This window comes from Mercenaria mercenaria, chromosome 2 (genome assembly GCF_021730395.1).
Source record: "Mercenaria mercenaria strain notata chromosome 2, MADL_Memer_1, whole genome shotgun sequence".
Classification (NCBI taxonomy): Eukaryota; Metazoa; Mollusca; class Bivalvia; order Venerida; family Veneridae; genus Mercenaria; species Mercenaria mercenaria.
Genome location: NC_069362.1, coordinates 49039827 through 49063515, shown reverse-complemented (window position 1 = coordinate 49063515; position 23689 = coordinate 49039827).

Sequence of the window (23689 nt, the reverse complement as noted above, 5' to 3'; positions counted from 1 at the left end):
AAAAACACCGCCGAGACCATTAATTATTGACATGGGAAGCACATGAAATTCCTGTTTAATGTAGGAAGTGGATAATCTTCTTTAAATGATTTGTATACAATGTCATGAAATTACACTACAGTATGATCTTATTATACATATTTACTTTTACTATGATCTTCATATTCTTTATTTTCATAATGGAAGCTACGTTTCCCCATTTTGTGGGAAAATTAATTTTGTGACCTTGTTTAAAATCCCAATTATTCATTTCTATATCTATATCCTTGACACTTTTTAAACGAAATATAGTATCTCAACAACTAAAATAAAACCCATCTACAAACAGATTTAATGACTACGATATAGAATACAGCTGAATTCCTTCCCATTTTACATAAAAATGTAAGTAGATCTATTTGATTATAAAATTACTAATGTACATGTAACATTTTAGAAGTGTTTGTACTAATTTACTAGTTTACGCCAGCAAATGAATGAATGAACACTCCCTTAATCTCACCTAAATTTCAAACCGACTGGTAAAACATGTAGGCGTGTGCATTTAGCTCTTATGGTACGAAACATTTCAATTTCTATTACATTAATATGATTGCATCCAGACAGTTAGACGGAATAGTTCACTCTTTAAGTGACAGCGGTTGAGATTAAATTCTTCGTTGTTTATAGCGGTTTGAACAAAGCGTTTACTTTCTGCTTGGTAGAATTATGGTGAACTTCAAGGGAAATCGATTTCAACTTAACCGTGTTAACTGAAACTAGTATTGATTTTGCATAAATTTAGGTGGATTTTTGCTTTAACGCTCTGTCACTCGTATCCCCCAATTTTTTTATTGTTATGAACAGTGGCTGTGCATATCCTAAATATATAATTCACACAATCTGCATGGCTAAAATTTCGTTCACCAAATATAGTTTTGTTTCATACACTTCAGGTTTATTTTTCGAATTATTCATTAACTATTATACAGAATAAGATCAATAATTTACAGGACATTACGTTTCAGACTTTGCAGTTTTGTAATTTATAACGTTTTAAGCGTTTTATGATAAGTTACAGCCATATTGTAAGAAGGTTTACATTTAAAATGAAATGTTCACACATATGTACTTCTTAATTAAAATCTCATGAGAATCATCTATTTTCATTTCTATAGTTGTCTTTAAAATTCGTCATTTATATGAGGGCCCTTAAATGATATTTAGTTCACGGAACTAAATGGTTTTGGGGAACCCTATAGCACGTATTAACAAGCGAATGTTGTCGGATTTGTAACGGTACCAAGTTACAGGTTTTATCTTCAGACATCAGTTTACAATTATGCAATTAGGTTACAACACACTAAATAGCTGTTCTTCTTTACTTATATAAAATTGACATATTTCCAATGGCAACAGCACACACCAGGACCCATTTTAAATGTATGTAACTTTTATTTTCTTGAAGAATATTGTCAATGCTGAATAAAAATCAAAAGAAAAGTGGGGGTCATCTTTGATGCAAGAAAAATATTTTCAGTCAAACATACAAACTGCAAGATAAGTTAAAAAATGAGACCCCAAATTGAAGTGGTGGTGTATGATCTAAGTTTCCATGAAAAATTCTGTCATATTGTTTTTTCATTATGAAAATGCTATCTACATGTCAAGCATAGATCTGTCATGTGACTTTAGCAAAAATAATTGCAAAGAAAATAAGGAAAATAGCTCTACAGAGCAAAAACTGAGGACTATTTGTATCCGCCATTATGCGACTACCATTTTTTTCGCGCCATTTTCTTATTTAGTGTCTGTATGCCATTAAAACCAAAGGAAAATTTCCAAACCTTTCCACCTCCATCCCCGTCTCTACCGCTCATGTTTTGTTATCATCCATATTTAGAGAATGTATCTCTTAATGTTATAGGGTAATATTTGAACGAATTCATTTTGTTTGTTTTTCGGTTGTCTTAGGTCGTACTGCTGCGTACATATATAATACGCTAATTTAAAACGGGTTTATTTATTTTTTGGTGTGTTAATTTTACAGTTATATTTAACTTTAAGTCGTACTGCTACAATGTACATTATTATTTGTGAACTTTGGGTGTGGCGGAATTATCCCCATTCTTAGTGTAGCATGTAGATATCTTGGTTAAGATATTGTTAGTCATTTCTATAGCTGTCTTTTCAAAATTCGTCATTTATATTAAATGGCAAAATCACAACATTGATGTTTGTCTTTCTAGTTTTCTTTATGCTAAACAAACTAACTGCAATACGCCCTCCCCTCAAGTCCAGACAGAGGGCCCTCAAAAATATGCGATAGTTACAGCGTCTCAAGTCACCACTGTGTAGCTCCACGCTAAATGTTCGCTGGAAAGAATTATTCAGTTGACTAAAGCCAATACTTTGACCTCTCTGTTGAACAGCAATATTCAGATAAGAAAAATGTAAAAATAACATTTAATTTTTCCTCCTTCTAAGCCAGTTAGTTCTGACAATTTCATGAATAACAAAATATTCCTTCAGTGTTCCAATGATTCCTTACATATTAATGAACTGGATGGTACTGTATGATCGACTGATTTTTTGAAAAACATTTAATTATATGTGGCTTTCGTGGGATGTTGACCATCAATGAAAAGCAGCCGCTAAACATAAAGGACTGATGTCGTGGTTAGCTGCTGCATTAAAATTTTGTCATGATTTGGCCATATAAGTATAAATTTATTAATTTCTTTCAGAGCATAAGCGGTTTTCAGATTTTATCAAAGAACTTCCCTCAAGAAATAACAGGTCATGTTCCGAAATTTTATCAGCAAATTATAAATATTATATTCAGTGCTTTATCAAGTTCATTAGGGATGTTGTTGTTACCCACTGAAAAGTAATCTCTAAAATTCTGAAAAGGCACTTGTGGCATCTGCTGTATCATAATTAACCCAAGAAATCAAGACTCATCGATGAATGCGCTCGAATGTCGAAATACATTTTTTTATTGAACTAGCTGAATACTTTGCGATTATCATTTTTTGCTCTTTTCAGGATGACTCATTTCTAAAGTGTGTAACCATGGTTACAACATTTACATATATGATTTCACCATCTTTATATTAGCTGAACAACACCTAAAACATTTGATCAAATGATATATTTAAATATGAGGGTAAGTATGAGACATTTTGCTTAATGCATAGTAATATGTAAGCAAAATAAGCACACCAACCTGGAGTTCCGTTTTGCAGTGTAACATTTTTTATTTTGACAGAATAGTTTTTCCTGAATATACAGAAAATATACAGGAACTATACAGGTATTTGAATTTCATACGGGTTTACGCAAAAAATAATGTAAGTTCATTCAGGAATCTACTACATACACAACGTTTGTAAGGCGTGATTTACAACACGAGAGTTATTAAACCTTCCAGGTATAAGATAGAGGGTACCAGCATCCGCAAAACACCGGAAACTCCCGTTCGGTGGTATAAATTGTTATTTTTGGTTCTGTTGTGATATATCTGCAATGATTTATTAATTAGGCAAGTTAAATACAAAATATCAATGAGACCCAGTACGGCAACACAACTGCTTCGACAAAATGTCACAGTCACACTGGAAGGTTTTAATGCCCAACAGCCAACTACCACTGTGACAGATGTTACCGGAAATGTTGCTAGTACACTACAACCAACAAAACAAACGCTAACAAGACTAAACTGCACTGGTGGTTTTTGCTGTCATTCTATTTAAATAAGATCTTACTCAAAGATAAATTATTTGTATTTCTGGTCAAATGATTAATTGTTTATCTAAAACTGAAATGTGTATTGTTTGCAATAATAGTTTATGTTTTCAAGTTTTGTATCTATTTAGTCGTCACCAAATTTTACATTAATTGCGGAATATTTGTTTTGACATTACTTTGGTGAACCGTTGTTGATACTTTTGTTGCAATCAGACTTTATTTTAGTAACATTTGTTATTTTCCTTCAATGCTGTTTAACAATGCTTTCAGAACAATGGAACTTTTAAAGCCAGTGTAATGAGAGCACAATCCAAGCCGGGATTACAAAGTTTCTTCACCCCGCCTCACACCACAAATTTTTAATATGTGATGCAACGGGAAAGACTTACTCAGCATATTGCCCACCAAATGAGGTATATCTCGTAATTTCATTTATTTATTTATTGTTACCAAAGTTTCTAAACGGCAAACTATTTGTTGTACCTTTCCTAGATGTTTCTCTATTTTCAGTTTGATCGCGACTTCATCATCTATTTTACATTTATTGTGTCTTTCAGTTTTTTTCACGCTGGCTGTTCTTCTTGTGCTCTCCCTTAGCAGAGGTATTCAGCGTCGTGTTAGTTATTTAAAGATGGTTTTACTAATCCTTGTTCCAAAGAAAATATCATCGCAGGTAAGATGGTGTATTTTTTATATCTTCTTAACTGATGATGTAATTATTTGTTTTTACCAAAGAATCAAGTTGACAAGTTTTTGTAAAAAGGATTGATCATTTATTTTAGTATATTTCATTCAAGATATCTAAAGTTTAAATACTTGCATATTCATATAATCTTAAATCTGTATACCTTACAGGAAGCCTTACCTTTCCGTACCCCAAAAGCTCCACCAAATATATTCGTTGCGACTCTCTGGGCAGTGCTTGGGTAGAAGAATGCTCATCGGATTATGTATGGGACCAAACGAATCTAATTTGCACGTCACATGTAGCTTACAATCCTTGTCACCGGCGTGGAAACATGGTACAATCACTTTTTCCGCATTACTGCGACCCCGTCTCTACTTGCAGTACGGAAATAATCAACAACCTTTTGTACATACGAGTCAGGAAAACTACGTATTTCTACGTATTTATGTAACTAAAATGACATACGAAACTTCAAACATAGAACAAATAGTAAGAAAATGATGAAATTAAGAATGGTTACCTCATGTTGCCTTTTGACCAACTAAAATTTTGGTGTATAATATCAACTCTATTTGAATTAAAGGTAAATGATTTTTTTTTTCAAATTCTCACCTCTTACTGTATCCTTGACTGTTTTAATTGATAATATTATATTATACAAGATCTTTAACTAATGAACCAACAATCTTTCCGCGATCATATACGATTTCATGTCAGATTTAGTAAAATATTCACCATGACTGTTAACAAGCATGTGTTTATTTGTGTATTTTCAGTTTAATAATTCGGTCATACTGTAGAGTGGAGAGTTTTCTAGTAGGGTTTATTTTGCGATTGCATGGTTATCAGCCTTATTCGCTGTGTTATGAATCCGCGGGCTGTGAGTGTTTATATTTTATAGTATGATGCATATAAATATTACATAATATTCTGAATTCGCGAAAGGCATTATTCGCGAGTATTGTGAATTCGCGAAGGGCATTATTCGCGAATATTGTGAATTCGCGAAAGGCATTATTCGCGAATATTGTGAGTTTGCGAGAGGGCATTATTCCCGAATATTGTGAATTGGCAAAGGGCATTATTTACGAATATTGTGAATTTGCGAAGGGCATTATTCACGAATATTGTGAATTCGCGAAGGGCATTATTCACGAATATAAGCAGAATTAAAGCAATGGTGAATACTACACGCTCTGTAGTATACAAACATCATCATCTTGCTAGCGTTATATTGAAGTAAACTAGTAACATACAGCTGCTCTGCAAGAATCAAATGCGGACAACGGAAATAAATAAATTAAACGAATGTTCATCAATTACTCCACCAGCAATAACGCTTAGTTAATGAACTCAGAATGTCTTTATAGATAATCTTGTACCCTCCTGTGGTTAAGCTTATATTGCCGGACATGCATAGGAAGAACACGGATGATAAAATCTTTGGAAGGATAGACTACAATCAAGCAATATAATAGGCGACTAGCTTTACCCGAGTGTCTTCATAAGGGGTAATGAATAATGCCCAAGTGCAATGGCTAAAGCGGAATTCTATCATAAAAGACTATTGGATTGACTAAATGATACCAAACACCAAAATTAAGAGCAAGAACTCCACTCCCCATTAGCGTATAAGTAAGTGTGTGTGTGTGTGTGTGTGTGTGTGTGTGTGCGTGCGTGCGTGCGCGCGCGCGTGTGTGTGTGTGTGTGTGTGTTCGGGTTTAACGTCTTTTTCAACAATTTTTCAGTCATATAAACGACGGGTATAAGTAAGTAAGTAAATATTTTTTATCATAGTGACATGTGCATATCCGTGTACAACAAAACATATACAGAATTTCAAACAAGACCAATATTAAAGACTAAATTTTGAATATTCATTCATGGACTACCATGGTCATTAGTCATGAACACATAACGGTTCGTCCCCACATGTAAGCCTTCAGTTTTCCATTAATGTCCACATCATTGAATAAGTTTCTCGGGATAACGGTTCCTAAAATGTCGGTGTAATAAGAAATGAGATTCATCTTCCACGGCACCACTAAACAAAATCTACAAAGTCGTACACCTGGGGGTTCCCAATATACCTCCCAGTCTCCAGTCTTAGTGGAAAAATACCACACCGAAATTGACTAAGAACTGACCGTTCGTGTTTTGTAAGATTCATTATTGTATAATCCCCACATCTTGGCATTTGTTTCAATGTAATATATGTTCTTAATTTCGGTACTGTTTGAATATCACGTGACCATTTATCTGTATAGTAATCCCTGATTAAGTCCTTGTCAGGTAAAAGGTTAACCGCTGATTTAGTATTAACGATATTTGTTAGTTCTATGTTATCCATAATTTGCTTAAAATCACTACATCAAGTATTCTTGTTCACATTATAATCGTCGTTGAATACACTGTCTATGTTGACCAAGCGATTCCAATAACGTAGTGTGTTGCCCCGTCTTCTATAAATGCTTGGTAACCAACCCGAGGCTCCGTAAAGTGCAAGTATGGGTGAGAACCGATGAACCCCGAGCAAGTAGCGTAACGTTTGGTGTTGTACATTGTCTGACGTTTGATACTGTTTAAGGCCGAAGAACAGTAGTCCAGTATTGGGACAACACAAGAATTGCATAGTTTCTCGTATGACAGAAAAGCGAAGTATTTGAGCTGGTTATTTTTGCTATATATAATGCTCCCTAGAGCACGCCCTGCTCCCTTTGCAAGGCCCTCACCATTCAAAGTGAAGTACAAGTATATATATTCGGATAAGTACACTATGTTGTAAAATATGACAAACGGAATTATTAGTTAACAGTTTATTATACAAATCTAATCTGTGGTGTTCGCAAACGTGCTGAAATCTTAAGTAAAACAAATGTTTCTTTCTTGCTATACAGATATACACTATTAGTGTTGTTTCATAAATATCTAAATCTCAGACTGATGCTGGTATTCAAAGTTGGATAAGAATTCAAGTCTCCTGAGTGACATAATCTAATTTTGGAACGATTCTCCTTAAATCCAATGTCTCATGGGAAGGTAACAGTAGCCACAAGTGTCAAGGAGGCTCAAGGAAACAAGCTATGTGGGTGTTCTGCTATGTCATATGACAAGGGAATAAGAAAACGTGTTAGGCGTGACAGAGATTTTGTTGGCTATTTATTGAATCGTAGAAATGACCGGTAGTCCTACACTATTTTCACTTTATCATATAGATGTTCTTGCATTTAATATTTGTTCGACTCAATTACTCGACTCAAAAATTATTATATATTTAGAAAAGTCTTGAAACCGACGTTAGTGGAAGATCTGATCATTTAGAAAAGAATTATTTCAAAAGCATGTAAAATATGTTCAGTCTAAACAACGTTAACGAGGGACAAATGTAAGAGGAAAATCGCAGATTAAATAGTTTTCTTTTAGGTATAAAATAGGTATAGAACGCCTACAGATCGACCTTCGGAGGCTATTGGCAAACTTACGATCTAGACACGCCTTCACAATAAAAATTTAAAAAATCTTGATTAACTGATTTATTTTCAAGTCAGTCAGACTCTGTTTTATCAATTCCAATACTCTATCAACAAAATACGTCAAGTCATCCTGTCTACCCATTTTATCTACTATTCATATCACATGAAAGTGTCATTAACTGGCTGTATGATACATATCAGTCTTTATTTACTGTTAAAAATGAGCATGAACAAACAATAATTGTGGTCATTGATACCGCGATCAAAGAAGACAAAACTTAATTGATAGTAACCATTTCGAAAACACACAAGATTAGTATTGGAAATAATAGATGATAGGGTTATTCATATAGTCGCCACTGGCAATCCATACGGTTGACTTTTTCAGACGACTACTGGCATTTGATACCGGGAGGACAATTCAATATACAGAAGACGTCTGAATTCTAGAATTTTTTTCTGGTTATTTAACGTGTCATGTATGTATCACCCAAACACAGGACTCTTATCCGAATGTTTGTTATTTTGTAGATCGAGCCAACAACCACTTTATATATTATATATAAATAATTATCCTAATTATGCAGGAAAGACCGGTATCGTTTTACGACTGTATTGTATTGACCATAGCGAATTTAGGAAATATGAATACCAAACAGATAGTCGGAAATACTTTCGGAAAAGGTATGAAAATATCGAGTGTTTTCTGTAAAAAAAATATACTCCTATTGTACATAGTCGTTTTTCGTAAAGGACATTGCACATAGTTTTCAAAAAAAATCATTTTATGTCTATACGTTCCTATTATCAAAATACGTTCCCGTATCAAAAGAAAGTTTCCATGTACATGTAGTTTCGGGTACAGACAAATGATGCAAATAGGTACATGTAATGTTCAACTTAAGGAGGTAGGCTACCTTGTTACCAGGGTAAACTCAAATTAGTTTAACCGCAGCATTTTTTTGTATTTCGTGTAATTTAATGTTTTGACTGCTACAATCTCAATTTCTTTAATCTCTGGCCCTTCAAGTACAATTTTTATACAGGTTTGAAGGACATGACCCTCTAAAGGTATTTTATATAGAAAGAAGAAGGAAAATACGTATATTTAATAGTTTTCAGTATATTTTGGTTTCTTTGTTATACGTAGAAGTCTGCATAATTAATAATTTTGTTAGCATGCGTGTTAGCTTTCTGATAAAAGCTTAAAATATATATGTCACGGGGCTCGTGTTTCCATGGTAACGCATTTTGTCTCATTTTTAAACAGCTATGTATGAAAACGGGTTTTTCGACGGATTCAGTGTCATTCTGTTAATGACCAACATGACATATTGGAGTAATACTATTAGCAAAATACCAAGCACTTTACATGATACCCTTTTTTTCTTAAAATTTAAAGTAACCATGGCAACAGAGATGTTTAAAATAGCTTAAATCTTGCTTTTTATCAAAATTTCTTATAAAAAATATTAAATAAGATAATCTTTCTTGTTAATGTAGCTTTAAAACATTTTAATTCTAACGTAAGTAATATTTTCGTGTTATTTGCATTTATTTAAACAAATTTCACAGCTTAAAATACTTACAGCAGTACCCCTCGTCTGACATTTTTTATGGAAAAATCGTTCTGAATGCTGCTATTATTATTATGGATATTGTTGAAATGAAAATAAAATGCCGAAGCTGTGTTCCTTAAATAGACCAGTGTCAACGCTTTTGAATTTTACATTTAGATATATAGGTCACGGGCTTCGTTTCCATGGTAACATCAATTTAATTCAAGAAACCACAATTTTCTAGTGAAATTTGAACAATTTTAGAGCTAAGTTTTAATATATAAGTAACAAATTATCAACGGAAACTAAAAAATGGGTATTACAAATCAAACTGCCCAATTTTTATTTGAAAATGGCCGTATAAAGTAACCTTTCACCCAGCTATATTCCCAATAACATTGGTTACCATCATCCATTTTCTTACATTCCGCATAACATTTCAATATAACTATATAAAAGAAACAAAATATTGATTATTAATGAGAGCGAAAGACACATGAAAATTTTTCAGTAAATAATGGCTGTTTAAAAATAGTTCAAATAAAGAAAATGCAAAGAATTACGTTCTTTCAAAATGAAAGCTATTAATTTTGCGCGGTAACGGACACGTAACGTCATGACGCCAGTGACGTCATTTTAAAGCAACAATGTTTTGAAGCGTTTCTGCGGCAATTTATTAATTATTTCTGCATTATTGAACCATAAAGCATCAGATCAGAGACAGGTTCATGATTTCTTTTCTGAAAATGGATATACAAACACATTTGGTTTGTCGTAAACGTCGTCGTAAATCGTCACGTTAGCTCCCGGTTGGGCATGCGCACATACAAATATGAAGGTAACCTACCTCCTTAAGTGAAAATAAAACCTTTCAGTTACAAAATTTTGCCCTATTTCAAAATAAACACTCGGTTAATATAACATATGTTAAGTTCTTTATAGGAAGTTTCATGTTCTATGCGAAAAAGACTATTAAAAACAATCAAATCATTTGTAATAAAATGTACAATGTATACTTCTAAGCATATCAACGACTCTCTCAGACATCTTTAATAGCTCTACCATTCGTTTCTATTCGAACAGCACAGGATATTACAAGCCTTGGTAATATCGATGCACTGCGACACAAGTGTTTGTTGCTTTGTTGCAATGAAAATAATGCTTCTGTATTTAGACTCTGAACTAAAATTTGAGGAGTGCGTTGCGCCGTGCTTACTAGTATATAAAATATCATTTCTTTCACTAAAATTTCTACACCTGTGCACATCTAAGGAGCTAGGGAAAGAGAATGAAGCATTCTTTATATATTACACAGTAATAACTAATTCGTAGAAATTTTTAGTAGTACTATAAACATAATAAATAACAAATGGAATGCAAATGCATATGCATACACCACTCACTCCTACTTGTTATTTATAATGCTGTGTAAGAGAAAAAAAAAACTTCAATCTCTTTCCCTTGCTCCTTACATGTGCACAGGTGCAGAAACTGTAGTGAAACAAGTGATATTTTCACCGGATATTACAAGCCTTAATAATATCGGTGCACTGCAACACAACTGTTTGTTGCTCTGTTGCAATAAAAATAAAGCTTTAATTTGTATTTAAACTCTGAACTAAACATTGAGGGGAGTCGCTGCCAAATCGGTTCAGTAGTTAGGGCTGGATGACGGTTTCAATTTAGACAAATTCCTCCATCATTTACAAAATTACAGGGCTATGATTATGAGAGGGTTATACTCATAAGGCTGTCCTGGTCTTCCTCTTTTGCTCAGCGACAAATCAAAGATACTTCCATTTAGCCTATCCTGTGTTCTTTCCAACGACTTCTTTATATTAAAATGCACACTTGAATTCGTGAGCCACATCATGTTATATATAGGAAATTAAGGCCCGGTTACGTTTTCTGAATAGGAAAGATTGGTGTTTACATATGCATTGGCATTCGATTTGTTATTTATTAATATGATTATAAACCTAAGGATTTCTACGAATACATTATTGCTGAGTAATATAAAAAATGGGATAAGATTTTCACTTTTCTATAAGGTAATTCCTGGTTTTGAGTATTTGAATGTCATTTACATGTAACGACAAAAGCAACAAAAATAATTGCCTTCTCTAGATAGTGAATTAAAAGACAGCTATTTGACGGATTCAAGCTTCTAAATCTATGCAACCGTACAAACCTTCAAGGACCTGTATTCATATATGTAACTACCATGCAGTACAATGCTATTAATCACTGGTTTCCACGTCAACCATGTTCACATAATCTGAAATAAAGAAGAATGACCCGCATTATATATTAAGATCTGAAACGAATATAATATATATGTGTATAAACTGTATTCGAAATATCTGTACATTATACTGACACTTGTGTTATAGATATATTACCGTCGGCCATCACACACTTATCAAACGTTACTGATGGCCTTATTAGGATACCGTTCTTCTATCAAACATTCTGTATTGTATTATCCTTCCATCATGCTTTGATTATTGCGACAGGAATCAAGCACGACTGTACTGATACTATCACAACTTGATAATTTTGGGCTTCAGTAGTTTAGGTTCATACATTTGTCGTTTAAATTACTTACAGTTTTTGCCGTTCATAATTATTTATACAATAAGCTATAAAGAAGTCCAGACCATCCTTTGAAATTCTTGTCACGTATATTTAGCTAAGATCAGTGCGATATGCAGACGGAAAGAAGAAATAGACGATAAAAGGCAGAACAAATATCTAATAATTGTTAGACGGTTAAGTGTTTCCCGAAACTGTTGTTACTAACGAGCTCTGAATTGTTGCCACTTATTTCATGATTAAAGTAGATTTCCGTATCAGAAATTGCCATTACGAAGAATCGATTACTTGTTTACATTGTCACGCCAGAAGTGTTTGTATCACAAGGTGCTTTGATATTTTACGGATAAATATACCTCAATCTATTATATTCATACGCAGATATATTGAATGCATACCGGCGTTTGACTCCTTAACATAATATTACATTAAAATAATATCTTTAAAAAAGGTTTATTGACAGTCTGGTAGCTGTACAATGCCGAAATATGATTTGGCATTTAAGCACGTCCTCACAAAAAAAAAAAGAAAAAGAAAAAAACAACAATAAAAGCTATTTCTCAGTTTGAAAGCACTTGTAAAATAACTTGAAATTATTCCGGTAAAGCAGAAATTTGCATTGCACTGAATAAAATTACAGTTTGTGGATGCTGTCAGCTATACCGATTAAAGTGAAAAGAATACATACAAAGCGTTGAACTTCTGGAATCATTATTGTACCGTCTTCAAAACAGAGCTGCATTAGGTTTTGACAAATTTAAAGCAAACTAGATTATGTTTATAAGATTCATATGTTTGACTACATAAAAGTCAAATACGCAACTCTAATACACAGTATGCTGAACCTTAACAGTTATATAATCATCTCCCTGTAAACATATAAATTAAGCAAATCATGAGAAATGTCTAAATTCTAAATCGATGTTGATATTCAAAAATGTATAAGCAAGAATCGTTTGAATGACAAAGTCAGATTTAGGAAAGATACCTCTTATATCTAATGTCTCATGGGACAGCACCAGTTGTTAGATATGTCAAGGCGGCTCCTTAAAACGAGCTCTTTTCGTGTGTAAGCCATGTCATATGACAAGGAAATTAAGATGAATTCGTCAGTTGTGAAATAGATATTTTTGGCTGGCTATGGAGTCGTTTTGATGACTGGTAGTCGTATAAAATTTGGGACTATAGATATCCGTGTATTCAAGAGCTAGTAAACCACTTTAGAAAATAGAATTCAAAGTTTGCAATTAAAGAACAAAGCTAAACTGTTAAATCTATATGAAATCTATATGAAATATGAATTGTAGTTTAAGGTATTCTGTACATCTGATAAACTTGCAGTAATAGCATTACGTCGTTAGCCTAGGCCCCCATGACTGAGTGGTTACGGTCTTACCCATCATCGATGTAGGCTCGAGCCTCACTTGGGGCGTTAAGGAAGCTAACCAGCTGGCTTACGGAAGGTCGGTGGTTCTATCCAGGTGTCGCCCGTTATGAAATGATGCACGAAGGGGCACCTGGGGTCTTCCTTCGTGCATTATTTCATCACGAACGGGCACCTGGTCAGAACAGCCGACCTTCCGTACGTCAGCTTCCTAAAATGAAGAGTTTAACGCCCCGAGTGAGAAATTGTCTTAGTATATACTGAAGTTTAAAAAGATTTTATAACATTCTGCATTTTAGAAACACACAACATATTGTTGGAATACAAAAGATAGGAAATCTAATATGATTCACCCAGGTTCCGAATCGTTGTAAAACAATCGAAAAAGTAACTAAAAGTTAACTTTTCATCAAAATGTTTTAGTGCTGATGAACGAAACTAAAGCACTCAAAAGTTACTAATGTACGCTTCCGTAAAAATAAAATCCTTTTGTAATTTACTAAATTGACCCTTTGTAGAATTCTACCATTATGTTACTCTTTGCATATTTGCAAAGTACGTACTCCTCTACAATATACTTAGACCGGAGTAACTAAAACGTATTTTTTTTTCATACTTCATACTTCTTTTACTTCGCCAATTATAGAACATGCAGCTTTTAAACGTTTCCCATTGAATACGACTGTTAAATATTTTTGTGTCATTATTTACACTCTGAAGCTCTTTGCATATTTACGAATGAATATTCTACTAGTAGACAACTGTCCATTATAATCATAATTAAGGACTATAAATTGTAGACATATCTAAGACTTAAAGGAATGGATCATCATAAATTCATTTTACATTAATATTAGTTTCAATTTCGACTCATAGAATCAGGTTCATGTGCAAGTCATCATATTTCTCACACGATTTAATAAGACGTATAATTATGGTGATATATTCTGACTTTAGCACGAAACGAAAGAAATCTCCAGACTGAATGTAGCCAGTAAGACGTTGATTGATGCAAGTTAGCTATTTCTTTACTAATAAACATTATGAAACATACACTTTTGTCATGTATGACTTTCAGTTTTGCAAAATGATAGAAGAATTTGTTTCAATTCTTTTGGAGAGGCTTCAATGACAGAGAGTTTAAATCTTATTACTTCGGACCAATTACTCATCACTGATGTGAGTTTTCAGCCACACTTTTGTTGTTTAATTATTTCAAGAACTATACTGTCAGCTTGTTAGGTTGGCGGTTGTGATTTACGTTCATGTATTGAAACCCCAGTCTCTTATTTCAGCGATGACGTTCACCGTCTTGTCAAACACTGAAGTACCAACGTGACAACTCTTAAATGGTTATTGATTACAATTCTTTTATTGTAATTCGTTTTGAAATACCAACGTTTAATCCAAACTTTAAACTATGAAACTACAGAAGATTCCTGTTACATATTTTCATATATAAAATACTAAATTTATGTACATTGCATGCCGGACTATTTTCTCATATATATAATTATTGACATCAGTTTGGCAGTGATGAAATACAGTTTTAAGGTAGTTCTGCACGTTAGGGTCGTACTTTTTTCTGCAATGTAGTGTTTAAACCCTGATTTTTCAAAACTTCAGAATATACTTCTGAATATGCTTAAAAGCTGTTAAGTTTTATCAATGTATAACCAGCAGTTTAGAAAAGGAAACACTGACAGTATTTCTTGACTGAAAAACACTGACGCATAGAGTGACAAATAAGAATTAAAAGCTATTTTCAAAAATGTATTTATTTGGTAAAATTACTATCTTGCATGTTGAAAATGATGTATATCACAACATCCTTTTTACTTTTTATTCTGGCGTAAGTTTTACATACAATTGTCAAATAAATTATTCAATGGGTCAAGTAAATTCTTTATCGAATGAAAGAAGGTTCAAACCAGTTTGATGTAGTACTAAATTGTACATTGTAAAATCATGAGTTTTTTCTGAGTTTACTGTATTTTTTCCCTTAAAGTTTTTAAGACAGATAAACATGATTTATACTCCCAGTAATCTCAATAAAACGTTCGTTCTATGATAACACGTCAAATATTTTGATGAGAAATTGAAATATTTCAAGACGAAGGACAATTTTCTCCAAAATTTTTCCACTCATTTTTGCGCTCGCTTCTCAATAAAAAGTGACTTTTATATCTTGCAACGTGCTTTTGGTCTGCTCGTTTTCATAAATAATGACTGCAGTTCTTTGTGTTAGACCCAGTTATCGTGTTGAGAGTGTATGTTGTAGCGCTCATTCTGTTATATCTATTGGTGTAAGTATAGAAACGAATCCTCAACAGTTTAAATGTCACATAATTTAGTTTTAGCGCTAACGCACGCATAAGAGCAAATACAGAGAAATTTCAGCACGAAAAAATAAGAAATGGTTAATTCCTGCTCTCTTTCTTTCCTTTTGGGGCAAGTGTGACAGAGGGAGTATCTATTTGTTTTACAGTTTCAGAAGTTTCAAATTTTAATTTTAGTAGTAACAAACACTTTGAAAGAAATTTTTAAAGATACCCACAAGCTTGGTATGATTTGCAATATAAACAACCCATTTACAAACATGTACGTATTAAACAAATGGCTTAATAGCGATATAGTTTGACATACTGGATGTAGGATGTAGTTCTGTTTTAAAATTCCACATTGTATCAGACCGGATAATTTCCTGTTGCGTGCAATAAGATTTGAAATATACAGTATTACTATTCAGCTTAGGTAACAAACATTATCGAAATGCAATCACATTTATTTGTTTTCCTGGAATAAAACTTGCAAGTAACAAACTTGTATCGGTATTTATCTTTTAATACATTTGCACTGTCTCATAAAAAATACAGTGAAGATGAAGATCTCTTTTATTCTTTCAACATACTGATATATATATCAATTTCATTGTCTTTTGATCATTCTTGCAAATTAAGTTTTAAACCCAGGAACCTCCAGATCGATGTCTATCTAATCAGAATATATCATCATTATTGATAAATCGCGCGAGAAAAAAGATGACCTTATCGTTAACCTGATAGTTTGAGACGACACTGAACCTTAACTCGGACCTAAACTGACTTAATTTGATGTCCGTTTCCTTAAATGAATAGATCTACAATTTATCATAATTTACCATCTTTTCCTCGGTCCGGCCAGTTGTTTATGCACTTAAAGGTTTTTTGATAGCAAAAACATGAAAAACTTCAAAGCGCAAATAATGACACAACCATTTATATCTTTCATTATTATACATGTAACGTGAAAATCGTTTAAAGCTGCATGAACAAATATAGAATCTTAATTTTCACATAGTATAGAATTTATATTATATTGGCACTGAGATGTGAAAAGAAACCGGTGTTGGTTATTCTTAGTCTTGTGAAGAATGTTAATTTTATCCATGATTTGATAAACACCTCCAACGTTCTAGCCTTGCAGTTACGTTGCTCTTATACTTCATGTTCATGAAGAAACACTTTTACAAAACGCCTGTTTTAGGAGGACATGACTATATTTTTTAAAAATGTGAAAGGGTCCTCTTTGATAACTTCTTATCGTAAATCATTTCCGATCAAATAGTTTCGATAATTTTTTTTGTGTGCTTTAGCGGTGGTTACTACCATGATCTTTAATTTTCTGTCTTTGATCCCGATATAAATGACAACAATTATTGGTTAATAATGATCATTTCCACTGACATATCTCAGAGACATGCTTTATGGCACTGGACGCGATAAGGAATAATTATAGATAATGTGAGTGCGGAAAAGTACTTTCGACATTCTTTTGATTAAACATTGTTAAGTTTTTATTTGTATTGTTAGTGGAGAATCCGATGGGTATATAATTACCAACACTTTTGATTTGATAGGATTTAGGAGGCACGAACTCTAGCATGTTTTACAACACAATTGCCCATGAACAGGCTCAATCAACACGAACCTGCAGCATTTTCATTTTTGTCGTGTTTCGCGACCAGCTGGTTTTCACTTTTTCTGTTATAGGTATAAATTGCCTATGCTTGTTTAAATTGAGGAAAGACAAACGATTTACAAGTATTCAGTATCTACGAGTACTTTGAACCCAACGAATGTATTTCATACCAGAACAGCGACTGTTTAAAACGTGAATCATGTCTTATGTTTCAACTTTCAATACGTACCTCGTATACATTTTAAATGTTCTTGTCTCTCATTTACATTTACATAACTGAGTACATATTTCATGCATTTGAAGTGATAACTTGCAAATATACTTTTTTAAGTCGATCTGAACAGTTATGGTATCAAAAAAAAAAATCTTAATGGTAAAGTGTGAATAGTAAAGGACTACCGGTATCTATATGTTTCAATAAGTAGACAAAATATCACATTTAAACATTTATAATAAAACATAGCAGAAGTACGCGTATACACTACATCGTTTAAGGAGCCCCTGGACATATCTTAGGACTACCGTTTACACACGAGACATAAGATGTAAGAGGCATCTTTATACATCAGTTTTAGTCTCTCGATTATTACCTCATCTATCTATGAGTATTTATATCTACACGGTACCTGCAGTATGTTAAGAAATGAAAACCAAAATCATCAGCTTATTTCATAGGAAGAAAGCAACTTAAATTTCACTGGCTTCAGTTTTCAAAACATGTATCAAATACGTGAATTTGACATATTTAATTATTTAGAATACATATACCACAAGAAACTTAGTGATTTACCTGTTCATATTCGACAATCGGGTAATAGTCAGCATGACAATTATGATCACGATCTCCGATTTCACTTTTCAACAACCGATTAATAACTTGGTAATTAAATTCTCTATGACAACTTTATTCTGGTATTTACGGTTCCATATGGCAATTACACGAGGAGAAACTTACTGATATAAGCTCAACAGATTTGTCTTTGGAACAAACGTTTTAGTACTCGAGGTTTTGTATGACCTCCCTAGTGCAAAAGCAGCGTTAAGAGCTTGGAAAGTAGTTGCGTTTGTTAAGAAAGAAAACTAAGCTTGAACCATCGTCGAAAACTATCGATATCAGTATTGTAAAATCTGCAACAAGCCTTACATTTTATTCGACTGTTTGAATATACCAGCCATCCACTTATGATTATTAATTCACTAAGATTATTTTTAAATGGTGGTTTCCTTATGCATGTCGGTTTTCAGAATAAACTTCTGGCTAGTTATCATAGAAAATGATTAGATAATAACAATTTGTTGTTCATGTGCTTCTTGTTTTCCAACAGTAATCTAAACATGCACTTTATACTAAAGTTTGCCACTAAAGAAAATGATTATCCGAATATGTCCGATAAGTTACAATGGTTTTCTTATCTGGGTGTGTCGATTTATCGGATCGGTTGGTTAAGAATTGTGGTCCCTTATACTGTTCCGCCTGTACATAATCTTCATGAAGGATTTAACAAATTAAAGGATGCTACATTTTTTTGCGATACAATGCTACTTCGTGCGTGACTGATTATTTTTGTACGTATTTCAATCGCGTGAATCACCGCAATACGACGTGAAGACCGCAAAGTGAAACGTCACGGAAATACAAGAAGTCTGGAACGTTTTCAATATATATTTAATTGACAAGCGTATTTTTCGAGACACGTAAGCATTAAAATACCATTGACCTCGAGTTTCTTAACCAAAGCTTAATTACGCCACTTATTTCTCGACCTGCTCATATATTGGCAAATTTATACGGTCACTCTTATCAAATTTCCTACGTTCAAAATAAAGCAATACAACCAAGAAAAAAGTATTGGTTGAAAAAATAATCAGAGTGACATCCTATCTCATTTTGTCGGGATTTGAATTTGTTTATGTTTGTATGATTGTTTTAATTATTACTTTTATATTTAATATCATACTGTCGTTTTGGTTTTTCTCGATCTATCAGAAAAAACTTTCTAGAATCTTCTAACAAATTGCCATCTTTTCTCGGATAAAAATAAGAATGCAAATAAAATATTACGCAGATTTGTTAATGCAATGTCTGGGCAAAATGAATTTGAAAAGTATTTGCATACTGTCACGGCAATTATCTATAATAATTGACAAATAATCCAATTATTGAGCTGACTAGTTGACGATTTCTAAGTTTTAAATAATTCGGCATTTCGAAATATTAGGCTTGAGGCCATCAAAATAAAAGGTTGAACTATTGACCGGCCATAAAAGAAGTCATTTAAAATAGCAAAAGGACTATAACAAATACAAGATTCAAAGTTAAAATTTTGTTAACATGATAATCCCTTTTGAATTACTTTCCTACATCGTCACAGCTGGTTTAATATCATAACATTGAATTGTGGCTCTAGATATTGAGCATTCGTATTTTACATTCAAATTCATATTATTTACATTCGCCCTATTCTATTCCATTGTAGATTATGACGTTCATTTTGTATAAATAGCACAATAAAAGTTGTTACGACAGCGCTGCCTAATGATAATGAGCCGCTATTTTGACGACATCCGCGTAAAGTCATGGAGAACGTTCTTCAGATGACATCACAGTTGTTCCGTCTGGTGAACAGAATAGCCGGCTGATTTAAATGTTAAATGCAGCAAAATATGTAGAATTTATATACCTTGTTTGCAAATGCAAAGGAAATATAATGTATTAAATTATTTAATATAAGAAATGAAATATATTTTTCGGAGTTCGTGTGAAATGAACGACAGGATAGGATCGGCAAATTAAACATGAACCGCCAGCACAATTAATGAATTTGCTGGTACTCTTTTGTAGTCCATTTCGCATAAACATCGAAAAAATGATTTCATTTCTTAATTGCTATGTATCAACTATAATGCCGTGACGTATGTAATTACACGCAGCTATAAAACTCACTTATTCAGTTTAGGCGAGACAGTGCAGCTTTACTGCTTTGATATTTCTATAACTGCTTTTTGTGGGCATATTTTTGTGGGATGTTGCTCTTTTCTTTTATATGTTTACACCTTTTTCGGGAGCCAAAGAGCTGCATGGGGCATGAGTAGCCGCTGTTATGCAGCTTTGTTTGCGTAATGCCTCGAAAATAGTTTTGAAAAAAAAATATCAATGGGTATATTTGCTCTACTTGTGGAAGGTAGCATTCATAGCACTAAATGATTTACAAATTGGTGATATTTCGTCGTTTATGTCAAAACCAAAGGCATATATAGCCTATGATAGTACGCATGCACGTATATATGCTTCTGTAAGACAGGGGGTATCTCTAACAGAATACAATAATTAATCTGTCAAATCGCAGACTATTATTTACTCTATCAATTCGTGGAACTATGATTTATTGCTTTTTTCTTAGCAGTCAAATGACAAGGGAGTGCTCAATGATTAATTTAAGGACAATATCTATAAGGCTGACCAACTAAAGGTTAGAAATGTCATACGTTAAGGAGCACAATGAATCATGCAAAATGGTGTTTTATCTTTGCGCAAGTGCTTCCTTATTTTTTAGATTTTATTCTTACTGCCCTATAATCTATAAGGTTGACCAACTAATACTTAAAGGTTAGAAATGGCAAACGTTAAGGAGCATTATGAGTCATGCAAAGTGGTGTTTTATCTTTGCGCAAGTGCTATGCTACTGTTTAGGTTTAACCTTTAATAGACTGTTTGCTCTGTTCTGCATTACGACAAACATTCCTTTTTCAATATGCTTATTTTGCTTAACGTTTACTAAAATGTCAAAAAAGGTCTAAACAGCTTTTATTCTTTCCCTTATTATATGTTACTCACTCTGCACAGATAAATTTATTTTTATAACAAACTAAAATTGTCTACGAAAAGCCTAGTTTTGTGAACATAATATAGTTTAAGTGACTGGTCCTGCTTTGAAATTCAAACAAACGTACTTTATTCTGACTTTATGACGGCGATATTACATCAACAAATGCGTCAATTTTCTTTTTATATCATAGTTGTGGAACTATCTGCAAATAAATTATTAAAATTACATTTACAAAGACATTAATGTCTCAAAATCTGTCAGCTATAGCCTAACAATTATCAGTAAAACATCAAAACAACCATTTTAGTAGAACCACAAGTTGCGTGACAATGTGAACATACGATCGATTTATTCGTGATGAAAATGTCTGCTTTAACTGTAGAATAAGTGACAGCAATTGAGTTAGTGATAACCATTTCGGCTATTTCTTGTTATCTGGCTTTAGTTAAATAATATCTTTTTCATATTGCACTGTTATTCAGTACAATGATATCACTATGATTTCAGAACGTTTTTCAGTTTTCAGCTGATAGGCCAGTTTAAGACTACTATAACGACAACAGTTGGAATCCGCGTGCCGCATCCCTGAGGTTTCTGATTTAAATTTCCTTATTAAGGTACAGACGTGTTCGTCTACTGTATTATTCAAAATGTTGAAAATTTAAGTATTGTTCAACATTTCATGACAATAGACCGTAATTCAGATTCATTTAGCCATGCAACCTTTCTAATATGGACGGAACGGAAGTGAGATTTGTCGTCTGCAAGACTCTTCTTCTAGAAATGGACCCGTCTAGTATTCCACCGGAACTTTCAGCGGGAAGTCTTAGCTCAGAACGCCATCGTTATTTATATAGGCACGTTCAACCCCTTGTAAGGCAGCAGTACCAGGACAGTTTTTGCCTCCCTCCAACAGCTATGGAATGACGACAAATTTCAAAATGTACTGTTTAAGAACGATAAATTCAAGTGATTAAATATACGAATTTCAGAAAAAAAGTATTATTTTCTGATTAAGAATGAAACTTTAAATAATAGTTAAAATTACATTTTGGTAAAAGCAATATAACGTTGTTTTTTTTACTGTGAGATATCAGATGCTAACACATTTTTCCAATAGCTGTATGTATTAATTCCAGTTTGTAAACTGTATTAAAATTGCGATGATAAGTAGATTGAATAATTTATTTAATTTTACATTAAAAGTATGACGGTTCATGTGATATATTAACAAGATACATTTATTTCATGCGCACTACAAACCACAGCGTCGCAAGTAAATGATTTGACGTCTTCGCGACGTAACTGACGTTATTTCATTGACTGATAACTTATAAAATGTTCGCGGTTATTATCTATATAGATATAACAATACATACATTTTTGGAAAGAGGATTTATTGCAGAGAAACATTAAATAGAAAGCTCAAAATGTCAAAAAATCACCTTAAGCCACATTTTAACTTGATGCGGCTCAGTATGTTCCATTTTGAAATAATTGCATTTAAATAAAGCATTTCATTTATTAAAGTTTGTAGATTTTTCTATTTAACTTCCAGTATTACAACAGTTATCAAACTTTTCATATTCAAATTGATCTAGTTTTTACACGTTATATTAATTTTGTATTCAACCATAAGGTCACAGATCCATCAATCTGACTTAAGTACTTGATCTTCTAAACGAAGATCTGAGAACGACCCATTCACATACGTCTTCTGTATATTTTGGATTTCCAGTAATTGCTATTTTTATTTTCGCAAATCTATTTTTATTTGAACCAATCTGACGGCTTGTTCAAATGTCAAAGAGTAAGAAAAATGTGCAATCAATCCAGGGCTCGAACCCGGGACTCCTCGCTTACCGAGCAAGTGGCCTACCGACTGAGCTAACCGGCTATCTGACACATTACGACATAAGAATTGTCAATATAAAAAATCAAGGCTAAATGTAGGTGTAGATTTGCAAAATGTTGTAAGTTAAGCTCCGATTGGCTAGCGAAAGGGTCGTCAGAACGAGGCTATCGATAGGTCGTTCTCAGATCCTATGCGTATAGCGTAATAGGAGATGAACTTTAGTCAGATTGCAGATCCATAGTAGACACATTTTATGTATAGAAATTAACATATTTGTTTTAAAACTTTAGAATAAAAAATGCAATGTCCTGATTTCTTCATGTAGTCTATGGACATGCTAATGACTTCAAGCGCTCATATCCAAAAACATTTATTCATCCCTCGCTCCATCTTACATCTGCTTTGTAATAAACTTCAGAGATTGTCCAATGAAATATCTGTTGCGTGTAACCACTCTCCAGTTAGCATATGTTACATTTATTGCTATGATTTATTTCTTTTCCAGTGTTGAAACTACTTTATTGTTTCAGAGAGTCAGCACTGATCGACACATCAGACATCATGTAAATACCCAAACTCTGTACAAGTTTTCAAATGCCAAGTTGTTAAAAAGTAGGAA